The sequence below is a fragment of the Pagrus pagrus genome (genome assembly GCF_965226575.1).
Source record: "Pagrus pagrus genome assembly, chromosome: 22".
Classification (NCBI taxonomy): domain Eukaryota; kingdom Metazoa; phylum Chordata; class Actinopteri; order Spariformes; family Sparidae; genus Pagrus; species Pagrus pagrus.
In genome coordinates, this window is record NC_140204.1 from 15,681,442 (window position 1) to 15,703,759 (window position 22,318).

The following is a 22,318-nucleotide window of genomic DNA, read 5'->3' on the forward strand; positions in this document are numbered from 1 at the left end:
ATGGCTCCCCCTGTGGATGAACATAGATATAGTTTGGTACACATTTTTATTCCGTTTTATGAACAGAACAATACACCTGGGATATAACCAGACTGTATACATATATACATACAGCTCTGGAAAAAATTAAGAGACCACTGCATTTTTTCTGAAATCAGCATCTCTACGACAGCCATTCCATTCCAGTGTCTGTTGAATTCCAACACAAGCACACCTCATTCTACTTAATGAGGTACTGATTAGGTGATCACCTGTACCCAAACTTATTTAACAAGGAAAAGTATAAAAACCACTGATATGGTCATCACTATCCTCTTGCAATAGGACCAGCTGGATGGCAAAAAACGTCTGTATATCTGTGTGTTACAGAAATAATTTTCAATGAGAAACATGCTGTCTTTACTACAGAGGACTGATAGAGAGCTTTGTCACATGGTGCAGCAATCAAATGAAGCTCAATATCAGCAGTACAATAAAGTATCGACATTCCTGCATAGAAGCTGCAAATTGTAAAATGTGGATGCTTCACACAAAATTACCATTTAAATTTTTGAGGTATGGCCAAAATCTTGTTTCGTGAGGTAAATGACATTCTAATCAGTTGATCCTTGTGTACAATGGAAGTTTCTGCGAAATTTGAAGAAAATTCCTTCATGGCATTCCGAAAACATTGCATTCACTAGAATGGGACGGAGGGACACACAAACAGCCATGGCTTTAGCTGGCGTGGAGGCATAAAATTGAATGTCTTACTTGGATGTAACTCACAAACTAACTGACAAGCAATTGTGTGCATTGCACCTTATTTATTTTTTATTGAATGCTACAGCATCCTTTGCTTTTATAAAGTCTAGGCTTGCCATTGCCATTGGCTTCTTTATCAACTTAAAAAAGGAGTTAAGTTTTCCAAGATTTATTGTAATATTCTTACTGTGAAAGCCTTGTTATACTCTGAGGGTGAGGAGATTTAAGAACAGCAAAGCCTCTCTGAGACTGTCAGGTGGTATTTGAATAAAAAAGAATCTCATTGCCAAAGTAAACTGTGTATCACTCCCTGCCCTCTTTCTTTTTTTTTTTTATTAATCAATTAAACAAAACAAAAAAAACAATATGTATATACATATATAGAGAAATAACAATAAATATACGTATAAGCACATGTACACACTCCAACCATTAAACAAATTGATATCATTACTATGTACAATTGGCAGAAAAAAAAAGAAAAAAAAAAGATAAAAATAAAAATAAAAAATGAAAATAATAACAAATAACACACAACACCTGCACATTTTTTAAATAACTTAATCATGAAACGCCGTATTGGTGTTAAGTAAGTGCGATATGGGAAGTTGAGATTGGTTAACTTATTATTTAGGTTTTGTGAGGAGTAAGCAACATTCCTCCAAACTCTATGCCAGTCTATAGATGGCTCAGGGCAGTCCTTATTCCACACATTTGTTATCGCTAAAGGGGTCTGCATATGCTCCAACAAACTATTATAAATTGCAGAAACGTGTCCTTTAGGTAGCCCTGATATTTTCCTAAATAATTCCATTATTGGATGATTAATAGGTTTCCTATCAGTTAATATACCTGCTGCTCTTAAGGCAGAACGTAATTGTAAATATAAAAAGAAGGAATTTGATGACAGTTTAAAGGTTTCACTCAAATCCTGAAAACCTCTTAATCCATCGTCATTCATAATGTCTCCTAAACTGTGGATTCCTGCTTTAGACCACTGAGGTGAGATAAAGTGCTCCCCACCAGACTTAAGAAGGCTGTTATGGAATAATGGAGTACTTGCATGCCATTTAGATGTCCAATTGTATATTCTTTCTATTTTCCTGAAATTTTGAATAACATTGTTTGTTTACAGGTCTCTCTGTCAATAAATGCAAACTGAAGTATGGTTCAGTAATAGCCAATCATTTAAAGAAGCAGGTGCCACCAGATTCTTCTCAATGTTAAGCCATGGAGGTAAAGTTTTCTTACTAAACCATTTTAACAAAAGGACGAATAGTAAGGGCGTGGAAGTAAAGTTTGAAATTAGGGACTGATAAACCTCCTAACTCCTTCTTTCTTTGTAAATTAGTTAACTTTATTTTAGGTCGTCTGCCTCTCCATAAAAACCTAGTAATAATGCTATGTATTTTCTCCCAATATCTTGGAGGAGGTGCCAAAGGTAGCATGTAGCTTCAGAAATTAACTCTAGGAAGCACATTCATTTTATTTTAATTATTGAAATTCTACCAGACAGAAATATAGGTAGCTTCTGCCATCTTTCCAGGTCTTGTTTGATCATACTCAGGGTGTTATTATAATTCTTAGTGATTGTTTTTTGTAATGATGTAAATACATTTACTCCTAAGTATTTAAAGTGAGATACTACTGGGATATTGAAATCTGTACATTCCTCCTTGCTCGCAGAGTTCAATGGTAAGAGGGAGGACTTAGACCAGTTTATCTTATAGCTGGAGACATAACTAAACTGTTCGAATATATTAAGGATGTTTGGAAGAGAGTACTTAATATCAGAAAAAAATAAAAGGACGTCATCAGCAAATAAGGATATATGATGCAGAGTGGATTTTATTTTTATTGGTGTAATGTTTGGAGATAACCTAATAGACTGTGCCAAAGGCTCCAATGATAATATAAACAACATTGATGAAATCGGATCTCCCTGCCGACTGCTCCTGCTTAATTTAAAGGGAGGAGAATGTATATTACCTGTAACTACACTAGCTGAAGGATTTGCATAAATAGTTTTGACCATGTTAATAAAATTAGACCCCAAACCCATGGAATTCAATACAGACCATAGAAAAGACCACTCAAGGCGATCAAAGGCCTTTTCTGCATCAATTGACAAAATGGCTTTTGATGATAGATTATCAGAAGTATCAAGAAAATGCAATAGATGACCCAAATTGTCTGCTGAGAGGCGCTTTTTTACAAATCCACTTTGATCTGGATGAATCAATTTTGGCAGACATACCTCCAACCGACTAGCAAGTGTCTTTGAAAATAATTTGATATCTGCATTCAATAACGATGGGGGGCGATAGTTAACGTAATTAGTTGGGTCCTTATCTTTATTTGAAAGAAGTATTATTAAAGCTGTGTTTACATCTCTTCCAAAACATCCTTTTTGAATAGCTGTCTTAAACATCTCCAGTAATGGTGGTCCTAAAGTGCTCCAAAATTTTAAATAGACCTCAGGATATATGCCATCAATTCCAGGGGACCTACCTTTATTCATTTCTTCTAAGGACTGATTGAGTTCATCAAGCGATAAAGGGGCCCCTAATATTGACACTTCTTCTTTTGATAATGAAATTAGCTTTAATTTCTGAAGATAGTTGTCCTTATCCGATGCTGATGAAATGTTATCTGAAGTGTACAGCTTTTTATAGAAGTTAAAGAATCTTTGATTAATGTATTGGCTAAAAGCCGACTGGGACGATTACCATGAAAAAATTCTATTTTTATGTATAACAAACTCAGCTCTCTGCGTTAGTATTAAGTTAAGTTCTACTTTTATTTTGTTTAATGACTTGGCTGTTTGTTAAGAAAAATGCATTTGTTGAGATCGTTCTAAGTCAGACATTGAGGCCTCTAATTCCACAATTCTCGTAAGCTGGGCTTTATTAAGTCTAGAAGAATATGAACTGGCATAATTCCTTATGAAGCCTTTTATTGAGTCCCAGAGATATCTAGCATCATCCACAGAGTGACGATTCATCTCCAAAAATTCTGCAAGTTCCAGTTCAAATTGTTCACAGAAATCTTGATTTTGCAACAAAGTTAGATCAAACCGCCACCTAGTGGCTCTTTTAGACAAATTTGAGATCATCAATTGACATACATATGCATGGTGATCTGTTAGGGTCATATGCTTTATTTCTATGTTTTGAACCAAAGAGATAAGGGGAGCAGACATAAAAATGAAGTCTATCCATGTAAAAGTTTTATGCCTATTTGAAAAGAAAGTATACTCCTTAGCTGTGGGATGATGTAGCCACCAGACATCCATAAGATTAAAGTCAGAGAGTAAATGCTGTAATGCTTTGGTTGCTTGTACATTGGAGTGAGATTTACTTGATTAATCCAATTTGTGATCCAATATGGCATTCATGTCAGAGCCGATTACCAATTCAAAGTCAGAAAGTTCAGCCAATATACTATTCAATTAAGTAAAAAAGACATTATCATATGAATTAGGCGCATATATGTTGATAAATGCCAGTTTCCATTCATTGTAAATACACTTAACAAAAGAAACTCTACCATCTTCATCATCTCCCTTGTCAATGATGGTAATTCGTAGTGCTTTACGTATTAGTATTATGACCCCTTTTGTTTTATTTAAAGCAGAAGAGGAAGCACATACTTTATACAGGTGATTTTCCAATCTGTTAACATCATCTCTTTGCAAATGTGTCTCCTGAAACATAGCTAAATCAATGTTGTTTCTTGCTAATAGATCTAAACAGGCTACTCTCTTATTAGGGGAATTAAGGCCCTTTAAGTTGCAACACAAAATATTCAAACTACCCATGTGGTTTTCAACACCGAAACATTCAGGAGAAGGGAGTATATAAATGGAGAGTGAGTTACAACAATATTCTGATAAACCAGGAATTTATACCAGCACCATTCTTCACAAAAATATAGAGAAGATCCCGACATCCCCCCACCAATAAGACACAAGTACACTCAAAAATAAAGTTGTAGCATAAAGAAAATATATTGTCCTATTAAACGGACTCCTCTCACTCCGCCCCATCTGTACGGAGGTGTAACACACTTTAACAAGGAGAAAGAAAAAACACAGATCCTTGCCGCTTCTTTAAGTGACTCCCAAGTTCATTAATATAGTTAAACCGAGTTACTAATCTTATTACCAAAATTACTACCTTGATGTTAGAAGATGGGAGAATGGAAGAAAAAAAAAGAGAAAAGAAAGAAGATATCTCTCAAGTCCAACAACTGTCGTAAATAGGAAAGTTAGTGTCGCCACCTCATGATAACTGATGACAGAAAACTTTCAGTCAGTCGGGATATTAAGAGATGGTTTCACCTGTTGCTCGAAGAAATCCATCGCTTCCGTTGCTCTAGTGAAGGCGTACGTTTTCTCCCTGAAAGTCACCAGCAGTTTGCCAGGATAAACGATGCCATGCCTCAGGTTGGCTGTGCGTAATAGCGCCCTGATGTCGTTAAACTGAGCCTGTTGTTTGTGCTGCTCTGTGGTCATGTCAGGATAGATATGAATTCTTCGTCCTCTGTAGTTTAGTTTACCCCCCATGGCTCCGACCAGGCGCTGGATGGTGCGTCTCACTTCAAAGCTGTGTAGCCGGGTGATCATACAGCGGCTCTCATTTTGAGCAACTGGTCCGGTGCGGTGCACTATGCTCACAAGTGGTTGTGGCCCCAGTTTTTCTTCGAACAGTTCATACAGGAGCTTGGTAACAAAGGCAGTAGGGTTACCTGCCTCTATCCCCTGTTGTAGGCCAATAATTCGGAGATTAAACTTCCTGCTGTGATTTTCCAGTGCTTGTGTTTTTTCTTTTAATTCTTCGTTCTCTCCCAACAGAGCTTTGTAGCTCATCTCAAGAGTTTGCATGCGTTCTTCCATTGTATTTGCAGCAATTTCCAAATCCTCCACTTTTGATTTGCATGCTGTTAATGTGAGATTTAATTTACTTAGCTCCTCCTGTATCGGCTTCAGTTTCCTGTCAAAAGCTGTTGAGATTTCCTCCCGCACAATATCTCTAATCATTTTCCCAAATGCTTCGGGATCCATTGTTGCACTGCGGAGTGTAGACGGCATAAGTTTGACGAGTGGTATAAATAACCACAAAGAGCTGACTTAGGGGAGATATAAAACTCAATCATTGATCTTAATTGTTTGAAGAAGCGGCGTGGTCGGCGTTTGGCGTCCTCACAGCATGTCACCGGAAGTCATATTTCTCTTCCTCACTCCCTGTCCTCTTTCTGAACCAACATGATCTATGGACACAACAAAGGCTGAGACCGGCTCATTTTAAGGCACTAATTATATGAAATCACACACGAGGATTTGATTGTCTGTAAACAACACAAACTCCTGCCCTGATTAACTTTCTTTTTACCCACCAAGACTACAAAACATCACACAAGAGACAAATAAAATTCTTTAAATATTTTGTATTCTGATCATTTTAATCTTATTGACAGAAACTATAAATAGCATAAGACATCTCACAGAATACAGCTATGCATGATTAAATAAATACAGTTTGTATAAATAAAAAAATTGAAAGTGCATTGTTTTGATATACATATTAATTTATACCATGACCCGTGAATTTTGGCATTGATTCAACATTGTTGTGTACAGTCCACAATAAGCTGCATGTATTCCTTCACTTCATTTAAGACATTTGTTTCCTTTACAATATACTTTCTGTGGAGGTGATTTATACTCCGATGCTTCGATGCTATCAAGTGAACTATAAGCATGAATTTTACATGCATTTGGAGACTACCTAGTGGTTAAGATAATTTTAAATAAAATTGTAAAAAAAAACCACAGCATTTTGAATAATCTCTTGCTTGCACAAATTACAAAAGACTTGCATTTATTTGAAAGAGTGACATTAATTGTTAATTGTGCAATAGTGCAATAGTGCCATTATTTTCTGGCGGTGTCATTCTGTCCAGCTCAGGAGCCTGGTCATTGTCTCGCCAGCCATACTAATCCACTGTCAAAAATGTAATATAAAGCTCATCTGAAACCATACAACACTTAAGATTATCATGAGTCCTAGATTTCTACTAGCAATGAAATTAATTTCCAGTGATGGTCGTCATGTCGTTGAGGCAGCTGTGGTCGTTGCTGGGGCAGCTGTGGTTGTTGTTTGGGCAGCTTTTGCTGTTTCCACTGCTTTTCTTGTTGCAACAGTAAGACTGCATAACAATGTACATGGGTTACAGGGTTTATGTGGGGTTCATCCAATTAAATTTAAACCTGTTAAAGACCTTTTAAATACCCAATAGTATATATAAATTACCCAACTCTTTATACAACAATACTTTGATATATATATATATCCCAGCAGTATAGAGTAATTGTTGTTGTGTAATTATTAATTAAATTAGTATGTTATGGGCCAAGAAAAGCAGCATTAAATAAATGCATGGATTAACAGATCGGAAGGACATGTTGTTGTTTGTCGTTGCAGCAGTTGTGTCTGTAGCTGTTGTAGTTACAGGTGTTGCAGGTGCGGCAGTAGTAGTTGCAGCAGTTGTAGTTGTAGCTGTTGCAGGAGCGACAGTAGTAGTTGCAGCAGTTGTCGTTGCAGTAGTAATAGGTGCAGGAACTGGACCCGCTGTGAAAACATTTTTAAAGGAATAGGTTTAAAAAACTAAAAAAGTTCTTGTACCTGATCCAAAAGCATTTCTTTATCCTTGTTTGCTATCAGACTGACATCACTGAGCACCAGTATAACAGACTTATACGGAGCTAAACAGTTTACTTACAGATTAATGCAACTGAAGAGGCACCAAAGGTCACATTGAAGGTGTTGGAATCGTTTGCAGCATCAACTAAGGTTTGAGCAACAACAGGATTCATTGGGAGTGCTGCAACAGGGACAGACCGATTGAACACAACTGAAAACTCTACTTCAGTTTCAACGATTCGTGTTTGTTGAGCTGGAGCAGCCCTGTATCATAAAACAGAAGAGGACAAATGTCAAATAATGATATAAGACGACTACAGTATCTATGTGTCATTTGTAATGTATGTCACACTATCAACATCGGGGGCCAGTTGTTCAAAACATTTAATCTGGATAAAAATGATCAGGATTTGGAAATCCCATTTCATTGGATTACCCTGATCCAGATACACAGTTTTCAAGATCACCAAATCCAGATTACTAGGGCTCTGAATGGGACAACATGTCACAATGTGGGCTACCAGCTATGTAAAGAACAACAGGTAGAAGACCCAACATGAACAACATGAACATCGCTACCAGGCGCAATGTCCCTCTCTGTGATGATGTTTATGATGCACCTGAGCCTGTTGAAGAACCAGACCAACCTCTCTTGTTAGAAATTATTTTTGATCATCTCTGATGATTGTTTCTTTGAAATTAATATATAGTGATGAAGGACAGATAAATGTAATATATTATTTTTGTTTGTTATTGAAATCTGTTGGGGGATTGTTTCATGGGGACAAGATCATTTTTATTTGTATTTTTATTTATTTTTTACTTTACTATACTGAAAGGCTTAATTGGTAGCCTATGTCTACTTTATCTACTTTATCACTGTAACGGTTAAACAAGTCAAGTGTAAAATATAAATAAAAGTGTATATACACTAAATCATACAAATGTATTATTTGACCAATTTTTAAGTTTTACTACATTTTCTTCCTGAAATCCACCTTGAAATCCTACCCCCTGTTGGGATCAGGATGATCCTGTTTTTTGGGATCAAAGTTACCCAAATCCTACTGAAATATTTTGAACAACACAAACTGAAGGTTTGATCCAGATTACAACTAGGATTGGATTCTGTGATCTATTCCGATTTCAGAATCCTTCTTTCCCTATTGAACAACCCATTTTCAAGATTTGATCCAATCCGATAACCAAAATCCAATCAGATTACCTTTGAACAAGTGGCCCCTGAAGACACAAATTTTTAGGACCAAAAACCTGCATATCACTGTTAGAAAAGTTTTTTTTACCTGAATTGTCTCACAATGCACTGGTCAAAGTCAGAACCAAATCTTGCTCGATATATTTGATTACACTGCAGGAAGACAACAAGATTTAAAAAGCTTGATTAGCCGTCAAGCACAATATGCTTCAAAAGGAATTTGACACAATACAATTTTCACTGAAATACATTTTTAGTGAAATTAAAAATAATAAAATAAAAAACTATCTTGTATTTCAGCTAAAACATTCTGTCCAAATAATTATGCTCAGTACTGACAAAATGAATTGGAAATGACATAACTTTAAAATTACTCACACGGCCTGTAGCTTTTCCTGAAAGTTCTATGAATCGAGGGCTGTTGGAGTTGAGCAAGTCATCGGTAAAGATTTCATTCTGCAAGGTTGCTGATATGACATAAGCAACAGGGTCAGTGGTTGTTGCAGCAGGTGTTGTTGGAGCAGCTGTGGTTGTTGTTGTTGGAGCAGCTGTAGTTGTTGTAGTTGGAGCAGCTGTGGTAGTTGTTGTAGGAGCTGCTGTGGTTGTTGTTGTCAGGGCAGCTGTGGTTGTTGTTGGAGTGGCTGTAGTTGTTGTTGTTGGGGCAGCTGTGGTTGTTGTTGTTGGGGCAGCTGTGGTTGTTGTTGTCGGGGCAGCTGTGGTTGTTGTAGTTGGAGCAGCTGTGGTTGTTGTTGTTGGGGCAGCTGTAGTTGTTGTAGTCGGATCAGCAGTAGTTGTTGTAGTCGGTGCAGCTGTAGTTGTTGTAGTTGGAGCAGCTGTGGTTGTTCTTGTTGGAGCAGCAGTAGTTGTTGTTGGAGCAGCTGTGGTTGTTGTTGTTGGGGCAGCTGTGGCTGTTGTTGTTGTTGGAGCAGCTGTGGTTGTTGTTGGGGCAGCTGTGGTTGTTGTTGGTGCAGCTGTAGTTGTTGTAGTTGGAGCAGCTGTGGTTGTTGTTGTTGGAGCAGCTGTGGTTGTTGTTGGAGCCGCTGTGGTTGTTATTGTTGGGGCAACTGTGGTTGTTGTTGTTGGAGCAGCTGTGGTTGTTGTTGTTGGGGCAGCTGTGGTTGTTGTTGTTGAAGCCGCTGTGGATGTTGTAGTTGGAGCAGCTGTGGTTGTTGTTGGAGAAGCTGTGGTTGTTGTTGTTGGAGCAGCTGTGTTTGTCGTCGGAGCCACTGTGGTTGTTGTTGTTGGAGCAGCAGTAGTTGTTGTAGTCGGAGCAGCAGTTGTTGTTGATGTTGGACCCGCTGTGGTTGTTGTTGTTGGGGCAGCTGTGGTTGTTGTTGTTGGAGCAGCTGTTGTTGTTGTTGTTGGGGCAGCTGTAGTTGTTGTAGTCAGAGCAGCTTTTGTCGTTGTTGTTGGAGCCGCTGTGGATGTTGTAGTTGGAGCAGCTGTGGTTGTTGTTGTTGGAGCAGCTGTGGTTGTTGTCGGAGCCACTGTGGTTGTTGTTGTTGAAGCCGCTGTGGTTGTTGTTGGGGCAGCTGTGGTTGTTGTTGTTGGAGCAGCTGTGGTTGTTGTTGGGACAGCTGTGGTTGTTGTTGGTGCAGCTGTAGTTGTTGTAGTTGGAGCAGCTGTGGTTGTTGTTGGAGCAGCTGTGGTTGTTGTTGGAGCCGCTGTGGTTGTTGTTGTTGGGGCAGCTGTGGTTGTTGTTGTTGGAGCCGCTGTGGATGTTGTAGTTGGAGCAGCTGTTGTTGTTGTTGTTGGAGCAGCTGTGGATGTTGTAGTTGGAGCACCTGTGGATGTTGTTGGAGCAGCTGTGGTTGTTGTTGGGGCAGCTGTGGTTATTGTTGGTGCAGCTGTAGTTGTTGTAGTTGGAGCAACTGTGGTTGTTGTTGGAGCCGCTGTGGTTGTTGTTGTTGGGGCAAGTGTGGCTGTTGTTGTCGGGGCAGCTGTGGTTGTTGTTGGGGCAGCTGTGGTTGTTGTTGGTGCAGCTGTGTTTGTCGTCGGAGCCACTGTGGTTGTTGTTGTTGGAGCAGCAGTAGTTGTTGTAGTCGGAGCAGCAGTTGTTGTTGTTGTTGGACCCGCTGTGGTTGTTGTTGTTGGGGCAGCTGTGGTTGTTGTTGTTGGAGCAGCTGTGGTTGTTGTTGTCGGGGCAGCTGTGGTTGTTGTAGTTGGAGCCGCTGTGGATGTTGTAGTTGGAGCAGCTGTGGTTGTTGTTGTTGGAGCAGCTGTGGTTGTTGTTGTTGGGGCAGCTGTGGTTGTTGTTGTTGAAGCCGCTGTGGATGTTGTAGTTGGAGAAGCTGTGGTTGTTGTTGTTGGGACAGCTGTAGTTGTTGTAGTCGGAGCAGCAGTAGTTGTTGTTGTTGGAGCAGCTGTGGTTGTTGTTGGAACCGCTGTGGTTGTTGTTGTTGGGGCAGCTGTGGTTGTTGTTGTTGGAGTCGCTGTGGATGTTGTAGTTGTAGCAGCTGTGGTTGTTGTTGTTGGAGCAGCTGTGGTTGTTGTTGTTGGGGTAGCTGTAGTTGTTGTAGTCAGAGCAGCCGTGGTTGTTGTTGTTGGAGCAGCAGTAGTCATTGTAGTCAGAGTAGCAGCAGTTGCTGTTGTTGGAGCCGCTGTGGTTGTTGTTGGTGCAGCTGTAGTTGTTGTAGTTGGAGCAGCTGTGGTTGTTGTAGTTGGAGCAGCTGTGGTTGTTGTTGTTGGAGCAGCTGTGTTTGTCGTCGGAGCCACTGTGGTTGTTGTTGTTGGAGCAGCAGTAGTTGTTGTAGTCGGAGCAGCAGTTGTTGTTGTTGTTGGACCCGCTGTGGTTGTTGTTGTTGGGGCAGCTGTGGTTGTTGTTGTTGGAGCAGCTGTGGTTGTTGTTGTTGGGGTAGCTGTGGTTGTTGTTGTTGGAGCCGCTGTGGATGTTGTAGTTGGAGCAGCTGTTGTTGTTGTTGTTGGAGCAGCTGTGGATGTTGTAGTTGGAGCAGCTGTGGATGTTGTTGGAGCAGCTGTGGTTGTTGTTGGGGCAGCTGTGGTTGTTGTTGGTGCAGCTGTAGTTGTTGTAGTTGGAGCAACTGTGGTTGTTGTTGGAGCCGCTGTGGTTGTTGTTGTTGGGGCAACGGTGGTTGTTGTTGTCGGGGGAGCTGTGGTTGTTGTTGGGGCAGCTGTGGTTGTTGTTGGTGCAGCTGTAGTTGTTGTAGTCTGAGCAGCTGTCGTTGTTGTAGTTGGAGCAGCTGTGGTTGTTGTTGTTGTTGGAGCAGCTGTGTTTGTCGTCGGAGCCACTTTGGTTGTTGTTGTTGGAGCAGCAGTAGTTGTTGTAGTCGGAGCAGCAGTTGTTGTTGTTGTTGGACCCGCTGTGGTTGTTGTTGTTGGGGCAGCTGTGGTTGTTGTTGTTGAGGCAGCTGTGGTTGTTGTTGTCGGGGCAGCTGTGGTTGTTGTAGTTGGAGCCGCTGTGGATGTTGTAGTTGGAGCAGCTGTGGTTGTTGTTGTTGGAGCAGCTGTGGTTGTTGTTGTTGGGGCAGCTGTGGTTGTTGTTGTTGAAGCCGCTGTGGATGTTGTAGTTGGAGCAGCTGTGGTTGTTGTTGGAGAAGCTGTGGTTGTTGTTGTTGTTGGGACAGCTGTAGTTGTTGTAGTCGGAGCAGCAGTAGTTGTTGTTGTTGGAGCAGCTGTGGTTGTTGTTGGAACCGCTGTGGTTGTTGTTGTTGGGGCAGCTGTGGTTGTTGTTGTTGGAGTCGCTGTGGATGTTGTAGTTGTAGCAGCTGTGGTTGTTGTTGTTGGAGCAGCTGTGGTTGTTGTTGTTGGGGTAGCTGTAGTTGTTGTAGTCAGAGCAGCCGTGGTTGTTGTTGTTGGAGCAGCAGTAGTCATTGTAGTCAGAGCAGCAGCAGTTGTTCTTGTTGGAGCCGCTGTGGTTGTTGTTGGTGCAGCTGTAGTTGTTGTAGTTGGAGCAGCTGTGGTTGTTGTAGTTGGAGCAGCTGTGGTTGTTGTTGTTGGAGCAGCTGTGTTTGTCGTCGGAGCCACTGTGGTTGTTGTTGTTGGATCAGCAGTAGTTGTTGTAGTCGGAGCAGCAGTTGTTGTTGTTGTTGGACCCGCTGTGGTTGTTGTTGTTGGGGCAGCTGTGGTTGTTGTTGTTGGAGCAGCTGTGGTTGTTGTTGTTGGGGTAGCTGTGGTTGTTGTTGGTGCAGCTGTAGTTGTTGTAGTTGGAGCAGCTGTGGTTGTTGTTGGAGCAGCTGTGGTTGTTGTTGGAGCCGCTGTGGTTGTTGTTGTTGGGGCAGCTGTGGTTGTTGTTGGGGCAGCTGTGGTTGTTGTTGGTGCAGCTGTAGTTGTTGTAGTCTGAGCAGCTGTCGTTGTTGTAGTTGGAGCAGCTGTGGTTGTTGTTGTTGGAGCAGCTGTGTTTGTCGTCGGAGCCACTGTGGTTGTTGTTGTTGGAGCAGCAGTAGTTGTTGTAGTCGGAGCAGCAGTTGTTGTTGTTGTTGGACCCGCTGTGGTTGTTGTTGTTGGGGCAGCTGTGGTTGTTGTTGTTGGAGCAGCTGTGGTTGTTGATGTCAGGGCAGCTGTGGTTGTTGTAGTTGGAGCCGCTGTGGATGTTGTTGTTGAAGCCGCTGTGGTTGTTGTTGAGGCAGCTGTGGTTGTTGTTGTTGGAGCAGCTGTGGTTGTTGTTGGGACAGCTGTGGTTGTTGTTGGTGCAGCTGTAGTTGTTGTAGTTGGAGCAGCTGTGGTTGTTGTTGGAGCAGCTGTGGTTGTTGTTGGAGCCGCTGTGGTTGTTGTTGTTGGGGCAGCTGTGGTTGTTGTTGTTGGAGCCGCTGTGGATGTTGTAGTTGGAGCAGCTGTGGTTGTTGTTGGAGCAGCTGTGGTTGTTGTTGGAGCCGCTGTGGTTGTTGTTGTTGGGGCAGCTGTGGTTGTTGTTGTTGGAGCCGCTGTGGATGTTGTAGTTGGAGCAGCTGTTGTTGTTGTTGTTGGAGCAGCTGTGGATGTTGTAGTTGGAGCACCTGTGGATGTTGTTGGAGCAGCTGTGGTTGTTGTTGGGGCAGCTGTGGTTATTGTTGGTGCAGCTGTAGTTGTTGTAGTTGGAGCAACTGTGGTTGTTGTTGGAGCCGCTGTGGTTGTTGTTGTTGGGGCAAGTGTGGCTGTTGTTGTCGGGGCAGCTGTGGTTGTTGTTGGGGCAGCTGTGGTTGTTGTTGGTGCAGCTGTGTTTGTCGTCGGAGCCACTGTGGTTGTTGTTGTTGGAGCAGCAGTAGTTGTTGTAGTCGGAGCAGCAGTTGTTGTTGTTGTTGGACCCGCTGTGGTTGTTGTTGTTGGGGCAGCTGTGGTTGTTGTTGTTGGAGCAGCTGTGGTTGTTGTTGTCGGGGCAGCTGTGGTTGTTGTAGTTGGAGCCGCTGTGGATGTTGTAGTTGGAGCAGCTGTGGTTGTTGTTGTTGGAGCAGCTGTGGTTGTTGTTGTTGGGGCAGCTGTGGTTGTTGTTGTTGAAGCCGCTGTGGATGTTGTAGTTGGAGAAGCTGTGGTTGTTGTTGTTGGGACAGCTGTAGTTGTTGTAGTCGGAGCAGCAGTAGTTGTTGTTGTTGGAGCAGCTGTGGTTGTTGTTGGAACCGCTGTGGTTGTTGTTGTTGGGGCAGCTGTGGTTGTTGTTGTTGGAGCCGCTGTGGATGTTGTAGTTGTAGCAGCTGTGGTTGTTGTTGTTGGAGCAGCTGTGGTTGTTGTTGTTGGGGTAGCTGTAGTTGTTGTAGTCAGAGCAGCCGTGGTTGTTGTTGTTGGAGCAGCAGTAGTCAGTGTAGTCAAAGTAGCAGCAGTTGTTGTTGTTGGAGCCGCTGTGGTTGTTGTTGGTGCAGCTGTAGTTGTTGTAGTTGGAGCAGCTGTGGTTGTTGTAGTTGGAGCAGCTGTGGTTGTTGTTGTTGGAGCAGCTGTGGTTGTTGTTGTTGGGGTAGCTGTAGTTGTTGTAGTCAGAGCAGCCGTGGTTGTTGTTGGAGCCGCTGTGGTTGTTGTTGTTGGGGCAGCTGTGGTAGTTGTTGTCGGAGCCGCTGTGGTTGTTGTTGTTGGGGCAGCTGTGGTTGTTGTTGGGGCAGCTGTGGTTGTTGTTGTTGGTGCAGCTGTAGTTGATGTAGTTGGAGCAGCTGTGGTTGTTGTTGTGGGAACCACTGTTGTTGTTGGGGCAGCTGTGGTAGTTGTTGTTGGGGCAGCTGTGGTTGTTGTTGGGGCAGCAGTAGTTGTTGTAGTTGCAGCCGCTGTGGTTGTTGTTGTCGGGGCAGCTGTGGTTGCGGTTGTTGTTGGAGCAGCAGTGGTTGTTGTTGTTGGAGCAGCTGTGGTTGTTGTTGGAGCCGTTGTGGTTGTTGGGGCAACTGTGGTTGTTGTTGTCGGGGCAGCTGTGGTTGTTGTTGTTGGGACAGCTGTAGTTGTTGTAGTTGCAGCCGCTGTGGTTGTTGTTGTCGGGGCAGCTGTGGTTGCGGTTGTTGTTGGAGCAGCAGTGGTTGTTGTTGTTGGAGCAGCTGTGGTTGTTGTTGGAGCCGTTGTGGTTGTTGGGGCAACTGTGGTTGTTGTTGTCGGGGCAGCTGTGGTTGTTGTAGTTGGAGCAGCTGTGGTTGTTGTTGTTGGGGCAGCTGTGGTTGTTGTAGTTGGAGCAGCTGTGGTTGTTGATGTTGGGGCAGCTGTGGTTGTTGTTGTTGAAGCCGCTGTGGATGTTGTAGTTGGAGCAGCTGTGGTTGTTGTTGGAGAAGCTGTGGTTGTTGTTGTTGGGACAGCTGTAGTTATTGTAGTCGGAGCAGCAGTAGTTGTTGTTGTTGGAGCAGCTGTGGTTGTTGTTGGAGCCGCTGTGGATGTAGTAGTTGGAGCAGCAGTAGTCGTTGTAGTCAGAGCAGCAGCAGTTGTTGTTGTTGGAGCCGCTGTGGTTGTTGTTGTTTGGGCAACTGTGGTTGTTGTTGTCGGGGCAGCTGTGGTTGTTGTAGTTGGAGCCGCTGTGGATGTTGTAGGTGGAGCAGCTGTGGTTGTTGTTGTTGGAGCAGCAGTAGTCGTTGTAGTCAGAGCAGCAGCAGTCGTTGTTGTTGGAGCCGCTGTGGTTGTTGTTGTTTGGGCAGCCGTGGATGTAGTAGTTGGAGCAGCAGTAGTCGTTGTAGTCAGAGCAGCAGCAGTTGTTGTTGTTGGAGCCGCTGTGGTTGTTGTTGTTTGGGCAACTGTGGTTGTTGTTGTCGGGGCAGCTGTGGTTGTTGTAGTTGGAGCCACTGTGGATGTTGTAGGTGGAGCAGCTGTGGTTGTTGTTGTTGGAGCAGCAGTAGTCGTTGTAGTCAGAGCAGCAGCAGTCGTTGTTGTTGGAGCCGCTGTGGTTGTTGTTGTTTGGGCAGCCGTGGTTGTAGTTGTTGGAGCAGCTGTGGTTGTTGTTGGGGCAGCTGTAGTTTTTGTAGTTGGAGCAGCTGTGGTTGTTGTAGTTGGAGCAGCTGTGGATGTTGTAGTTGGAGCAGCTGTGGTTGTTGTTGTTGGGGCAGCTGTGGTTGTTGTAGTTGGAGCAGCTGTGGTTGTTGTTGGGGCAGCTGTGGTTGTTGTAGGTGCAGCTGTAGTTGTTGTAGTCAGAGCAGCAGTAGTTGTTGTTGTTGGGGCAGCTGTGGTTGTTGTTGTTGGAGCAGCTGTGGTTGTTGTTGGGGCAGCTGTGGTTGTTGTTGTTGGAGCAGCTGTGGTTGTTGTTGTTGGGACAGCTGTAGTTTTTGTAGTCGGAGCAGCAGTAGTTGTTGTTGTTGGAGCAGCTGTGGTTGTTGTTGGAGCCACTGTGGATGTAGTAGTTGGAGCAGCAGTAGTCGTTGTAGTCAGAGCAGCAGCAGTTGTTGTTGTTGGAGCCGCTGTGGTTGTTGTTGTTTGGGCAACTGTGGTTGTTGTTGTCGGGGCAGCTGTGGTTGGTGTAGTTGGAGCCGCTATGGATGTTGTAGGTGGAGCAGCTGTGGTTGTTGTTGTTGGAGCAGCAGTAGTCGTTGTAGTCAGAGCAGCAGCAGTCGTTGTTGTTGGAGCCGCTGTGGTTGTTGTTGTTTGGGCAGCTGTGGTTGTAGTTGTTGGAGCAGCTGTGGTTGTTGTTGGGGCAGCTGTGGTTGTTGTTGGTGCAGCTGTAGTTGTTGTTGTTGGAGCAGCTGTGGTTGTTGTTGGAGCCGCTGTGGTTGTTGTTGTTGGGGCAGCTGTGGTAGTTGTTGTTGGGGCAGCAGTAGTTGTTGTAGTTGCAGCCGCTGTGGTTTTTGTTGTTGGTGCAGCTGTGGTTGTGGTTGTTGTTGGAGCAGCCGTGGTTGTTGTTGTTGGGACAGCTGTAGTTGTTGTAGTCGGAGCAGCAGTTGTTGTTGTTGTTGGAGCAGCTGTGGTTGTTGTTGGAGCCGCTGTGGATGTAGCAGTTGGAGCAGCAGTAGTCGTTGTAGTCAGAGCAGCAGCAGTTGTTGTTGTTGGAGCCGCTGTGGTTGTTGTTGGGGCAGCTGTGGTTGTTGTTGGGGCAGCTGTGGTTGTTGTTGGTGCAGCTGTAGTTGTTGTGGTCAGAGCAGCAGTAGTTGTTGTTGTTGGGGCAGCTGTGGTTGTTGTTGTTGGAGCAGCTGTGGTTGTTGTTGGGGCAGCTGTGGTTGTTGTTGGTGCAGCTGTAGTTGTTGTAGTTGGAGCCACTGTGGTTGTTGTTGTTGTTGTTGGGGCAGCTGTGGTTGTTGTTGTTTGAGCCACTGTGGATGTTGTAGTTGGAGCAGCTGTTGTTGTTGTTGTTGTTGTAGTAGCAGCTGTGGTTGTTGTTGTTGGGGCAGCTGTGGTTGTTGTAGTTGGAGCAGCTGTGGTTGTTGATGTTGGGGCAGCTGTGGTTGTTGTTGTTGAAGCTGCTGTGGATGGTGTAGTTGGAGCAGCTGTGGTTGTTGTTGGAGAAGCTGTGGTTGTTGTTGTTTGGGCAACTGTGGTTGTTGTTGTCGGGGCAGCTGTGGTTGTTGTAGTTGGAGCCGCTGTGGATGTTGTAGGTGGAGCAGCTGTGGTTGTTGTTGTTGTTGGAGCAGCTGTGGTTGTTGTTGTTGGGGCAGCTGTGGTTGTTGTAGTTGGAGCAGCTGTGGTTGTTGATGTTGGGGCAGCTGTGGTTGTTGTTGTTGAAGCCGCTGTGGATGTTGTAGTTGGAGCAGCTGTGGTTGTTGTTGGAGAAGCTGTGGTTGTTGTTGTTTGGGCAACTGTGGTTGTTGTTGTCGGGGCAGCTGTGGTTGGTGTAGTTGGAGCCGCTATGGATGTTGTAGGTGGAGCAGCTGTGGTTGTTGTTGTTGGAGCAGCAGTAGTCGTTGTAGTCAGAGCAGCAGCAGTCGTTGTTGTTGGAGCCGCTGTGGTTGTTGTTGTTTGGGCAGCTGTGGTTGTAGTTGTTGGAGCAGCTGTGGTTGTTGTTGGGGCAGCTGTAGTTGTTGTAGTTGGAGCAGCTGTGGTTGTTGTAGTTGGAGCAGCTATGGATGTTGTAGTTGGAGCAGCTGTGGTTGTTGTTGTTAGGGCAGCTGTGGTTGTTGTAGGTGGAGCAGCTGTGGTTGTTGTTGGGGCAGCTGTGGTTGTTGTAGGTGCAGCTGTAGTTGTTGTAGTCAGAGCAGCAGTAGTTGTTGTTGTTGGGGCAGCTGTGGTTGTTGTTGTTGGAGCAGCTGTGGTTGTTGTTGGGGCAGCTGTGGTTGTTGTTGGTGCAGCTGTAGTTGTTGTAGTTGGAGCAACTGTGGTTGTTGTTGGGGCAGCTGTGGTTGTTGTTGTTTGAGCCACTGTGGATGTTGTAGTTGGAGCAGCTGTTGTTGTTGTTGTTGGAGCAGCTGTGGTTGTTGTTGGGGCAGCTGTGGTTGTTGTTGGTGCAGCTGTAGTTGTTGTAGTTGGAGCCACTGTGGTTGTTGTTGTTGTTGGGGCAGCTGTGGTTGTTGTTGTTTGAGCCACTGTGGATGTTGTAGTTGGAGCAGCTGTTGTTGTTGTTGTTGTTGTTGTTGTAGTAGCAGCTGTGGTTGTTGTTGTTGGGGCAGCTGTGGTTGTTGTAGTTGGAGCAGCTGTGGTTGTTGATGTTGGGGCAGCTGTGGTTGTTGTTGTTGAAGCTGCTGTGGATGGTGTAGTTGGAGCAGCTGTGGTTGTTGTTGGAGAAGCTGTGGTTGTTGTTGTTTGGGCAACTGTGGTTGTTGTTGTCGGGGCAGCTGTGGTTGTTGTAGTTGGAGCCGCTGTGGATGTTGTAGGTGGAGCAGCTGTGGTTGTTGTTGTTGTTGGAGCAGCTGTGGTTGTTGTTGTTGGGGCAGCTGTGGTTGTTGTAGTTGGAGCAGCTGTGGTTGTTGATGTTGGGGCAGCTGTGGTTGTTGTTGTTGAAGCCGCTGTGGATGTTGTAGTTGGAGCAGCTGTGGTTGTTGTTGGAGAAGCTGTGGTTGTTGTTGTTTGGGCAACTGTGGTTGTTGTTGTCGGGGCAGCTGTGGTTGGTGTAGTTGGAGCCGCTATGGATGTTGTAGGTGGAGCAGCTGTGGTTGTTGTTGTTGGAGCAGCAGTAGTCGTTGTAGTCAGAGCAGCAGCAGTCGTTGTTGTTGGAGCCGCTGTGGTTGTTGTTGTTTGGGCAGCTGTGGTTGTAGTTGTTGGAGCAGCTGTGGTTGTTGTTGGGGCAGCTGTAGTTGTTGTAGTTGGAGCAGCTGTGGTTGTTGTAGTTGGAGCAGCTATGGATGTTGTAGTTGGAGCAGCTGTGGTTGTTGTTGTTAGGGCAGCTGTGGTTGTTGTAGGTGGAGCAGCTGTGGTTGTTGTTGGGGCAGCTGTGGTTGTTGTAGGTGCAGCTGTAGTTGTTGTAGTCAGAGCAGCAGTAGTTGTTGTTGTTGGGGCAGCTGTGGTTGTTGTTGTTGGAGCAGCTGTGGTTGTTGTTGGGGCAGCTGTGGTTGTTGTTGGTGCAGCTGTAGTTGTTGTAGTTGGAGCAACTGTGGTTGTTGTTGGGGCAGCTGTGGTTGTTGTTGTTTGAGCCACTGTGGATGTTGTAGTTGGAGCAGCTGTTGTTGTTGTTGTTGGAGCAGCTGTGGTTGTTGTTGTTGGGGCAGCTGTGGTTGTTGTAGATGGAGCAGCTGTGGTTGTTGATGTTGGGGCAGCTGTGGTTGTTGTTGTTGAAGCCGCTGTGGATGTTGTAGTTGGAGCAGCTGTGGTTTTTGTTGGAGAAGCTGTGGTTGTTGTTGTTTGGGCAACTGTGGTTGTTGTTGTCGGGGCAGCTGTGGTTGTTGTAGTTGGAGCCGCTGTGGATGTTGTAGGTGGAGCAGCTGTGGTTGTTGTTGTTGGAGCAGCAGTAGTCGTTGTAGTCAGAGCAGCAGCAGTCGTTGTTGTTGGAGCCGCTGTGGTTGTTGTTGTTTGGGCAGCTGTGGTTGTAGTTGTTGGAGCAGCTGTGGTTGTTGTTGGGGCAGCTGTAGTTGTTGTAGTTGGAGCAGCTGTGGTTGATGTAGTTGGAGCAGCTGTGGTTGTTGTTGTTAGGGCAGCTGTGGTTGTAGTTGTTGGAGCAGCTGTGGTTGTTGTTGGGGCAGCTGTAGTTGTTGTAGTTGGAGCAGCTGTGGTTGTTGTAGTTGGAGCAGCTGTGGTTGTTGTTGGTGCAGCTGTAGTTGTTGTAGTCAGAGCAGCAGTAGTTGTTGTTGTTGGGGCAGCTCTGGTTGTTGTTGTTGGAGCAACTGTGGTTGTTGTTGGTGCAGCTGTAGTTGTTGTAGTTGGAGCAACTGTGGTTGTTGTTGGAGCCGCTGTGGTTGTTGTTGTTGGAGCAGCTGTGGTTGTTGTTGTCGGGGCAGCTGTGGTTGTTGTAGTTGGAGCAGCTGTGGTTGTTGTTGGAGAAGCTGTGGTTGTTGTTGTTGGGACAGCTGTAGTTGTTGTAGTCGGAGCACTAGTAGTTGTTGTTGTCGGAGCAGCTGTGGTTGTTGTTGTTTGAGCCACTGTGGTTGTTGTTGTTGGGGCAGCTGTGGTTGTTGTAGTTGGAGCAGCTGTGGTTGTTGTTGTCGGGGCAGCTGTGGTTGTTGTTGTTGGAGCAGCTGTGGTTGTTGTTGTTGAAGCCGCTGTGGATGTTGTAGTTGGAGCAGCTGTGGTTGGTGTTGGAGAAGATGTGGTTGTTGTTGTTGGGACAGCTGTAGTTGTTGTAGTCGGAGCAGCAGTAGTTGTTGTTGTTGGAGCAGCTGAGGTTGTTGTTGGGGCAGCTGTGGTTGTTGTTGGTGCAGCTGTAGTTGTTGTAGTTGGAGCAACTGTGGTTGTTGTTGGAGCCGCTGTGGTTGTTGTTGTTGGGGCAACTGTGGTTGTTGTTGTCGGAGCAGCTGTGGTTGTTGTAGTTGGAGCAGTTGTGGTTGTTGTTGGAGAAGCTGTGGTTGTTGTTGTTGGGGCAGCTGTATTTGTTGTAGTCGGAGCACTAGTAGTTGTTGTTGTTGGAGCAGCTGTGGTTGTTGTTGTTTGAGCCACTGTGGTTGTTGTTGTTGTTGGGGCAGCTGTGGTTGTTGTTGTTTGAGCCGCTGTGGATGTTGTAGTTGGAGCAGCTGTTGTTGGTTTTGGAGAAGCTGTGGTTGTTGTTGTTGGGACAGCTGTAGTTGTTGTAGTCGGAGCAGCAGTAGTTGTTGTTGTTGGAGCAGCTGTGGTTGTTGTTGGAGCCGCTGTGGTTGTTGTTGTTGGGGCAACTGTGGTTGTTGTTGTTGTTTGAGCCGCTGTGGATGTTGTAGTTGGAGCAGCTGTTGTTGTTGTTGGAGAAGCTGTGGTTGTTGTTGTTGGGACAGCTGTAGTTGTTGTAGTCGGAGCAGCAGTAGTTGTTGTTGTTGGAGCAGCTGTGGTTGTAGTCAGAGCAGCAGCAGTTGTTGTTGTTGGAGCTGCTGTGGTTGTTGTTGTTTGGGCAGCTGTGGTTGTTGTTGTTGGGGCAGCTGTGGTTGTTGTAGTTGGAGCAGCTGTGGTTGTTGTTGGGGCAACTGTGGTTGTTGTTGGTGCAGCTGTAGTTGTTGTAGTTGGAGCAACTGTGGTTGTTGTTGGAGAAGCTGTGGTTGTTGTTGTTGTTGGGACAGCTGTAGTTGTTGTAGTTGGAGCACTAGTAGTTGTTGTTGTTGGAGCAGCTGTGGTTGTTGTTGTTTGAGCCACTGTGGTTGTTGTTGTTGTTCGGGCAGCTGTGGTTGTTGTTGTTTGAGCCGCTGTGGATGTTGTAGTTGGAGCAGCTGTTGGTGTTGTTGTTGGACCAGCTGTGGTTGTTGTTGTTGGGGCAGCTGTAGTTGTTCTAGTCAGAGCAGCCGTGGTTGTTGTTGTTGGAGCAGCAGTAGTTGTTGTTGTTGGAGCAGCTGTGGTTGTTGTTGGAGCCGCTGTGGTTGTTGTTGGGGCAACTGTGGTTGTTGTTGTCGGGGCAGCTGTGGTTGTTGTAGTTGGAGCAGCTGTGGTTGTTGTTGGAGAAGCTGTGGTTGTTGTTGTTGGGACAGCTGTAGTTGTTGTAGTGGGAGCACTAGTAGTTGTTGTTGTTGGAGCAGCTGTGGTTGTTGTTGTTTGAGCCACTGTGGTTGTTGTTGTTGTTGGGGCAGCTGTGCTTGTTGTTGTTTGAGCCGCTGTGGATGTTGTAGTTGGAGCAGCTGTTGGTGTTGTTGTTGGACCAGCTGTGGTTGTTGTTGTTGGGGCAACTGTGGTTGTTGTTGTCGGGGCAGCTGTGGTTTTTGTAGTTGGAGCAGCTGTGGTTGTTGTTGGAGAAGCTGTGGTTGTTGTTGTTGGGACAGCTGTAGTTGTTGTAGTCGGAGCACTAGTAGTTGTTGTTGTTGGA

At 45.0% G+C, this 22,318-nt stretch overlaps 1 pseudogene across 1 annotated transcript in view; it reads right to left on the reverse strand.

The window, feature by feature from the left end:
• Window positions 1–7,189: 7,189 nt before the first annotated feature.
• The window catches only part of LOC311251272, a 172,601-nt pseudogene continuing 157,472 nt past the window's right edge, over window positions 7,190–22,318 (reverse strand). Inside the window, exons 5-6 of the transcript in view lie at window positions 8,674–8,690; window positions 7,190–7,376 (exon numbers count right to left, since the gene is read on the reverse strand). The product of the transcript in view is annotated as an uncharacterized misc_RNA (transcript). The remainder of the gene's footprint in view (window positions 7,377–8,673; window positions 8,691–22,318) is intronic.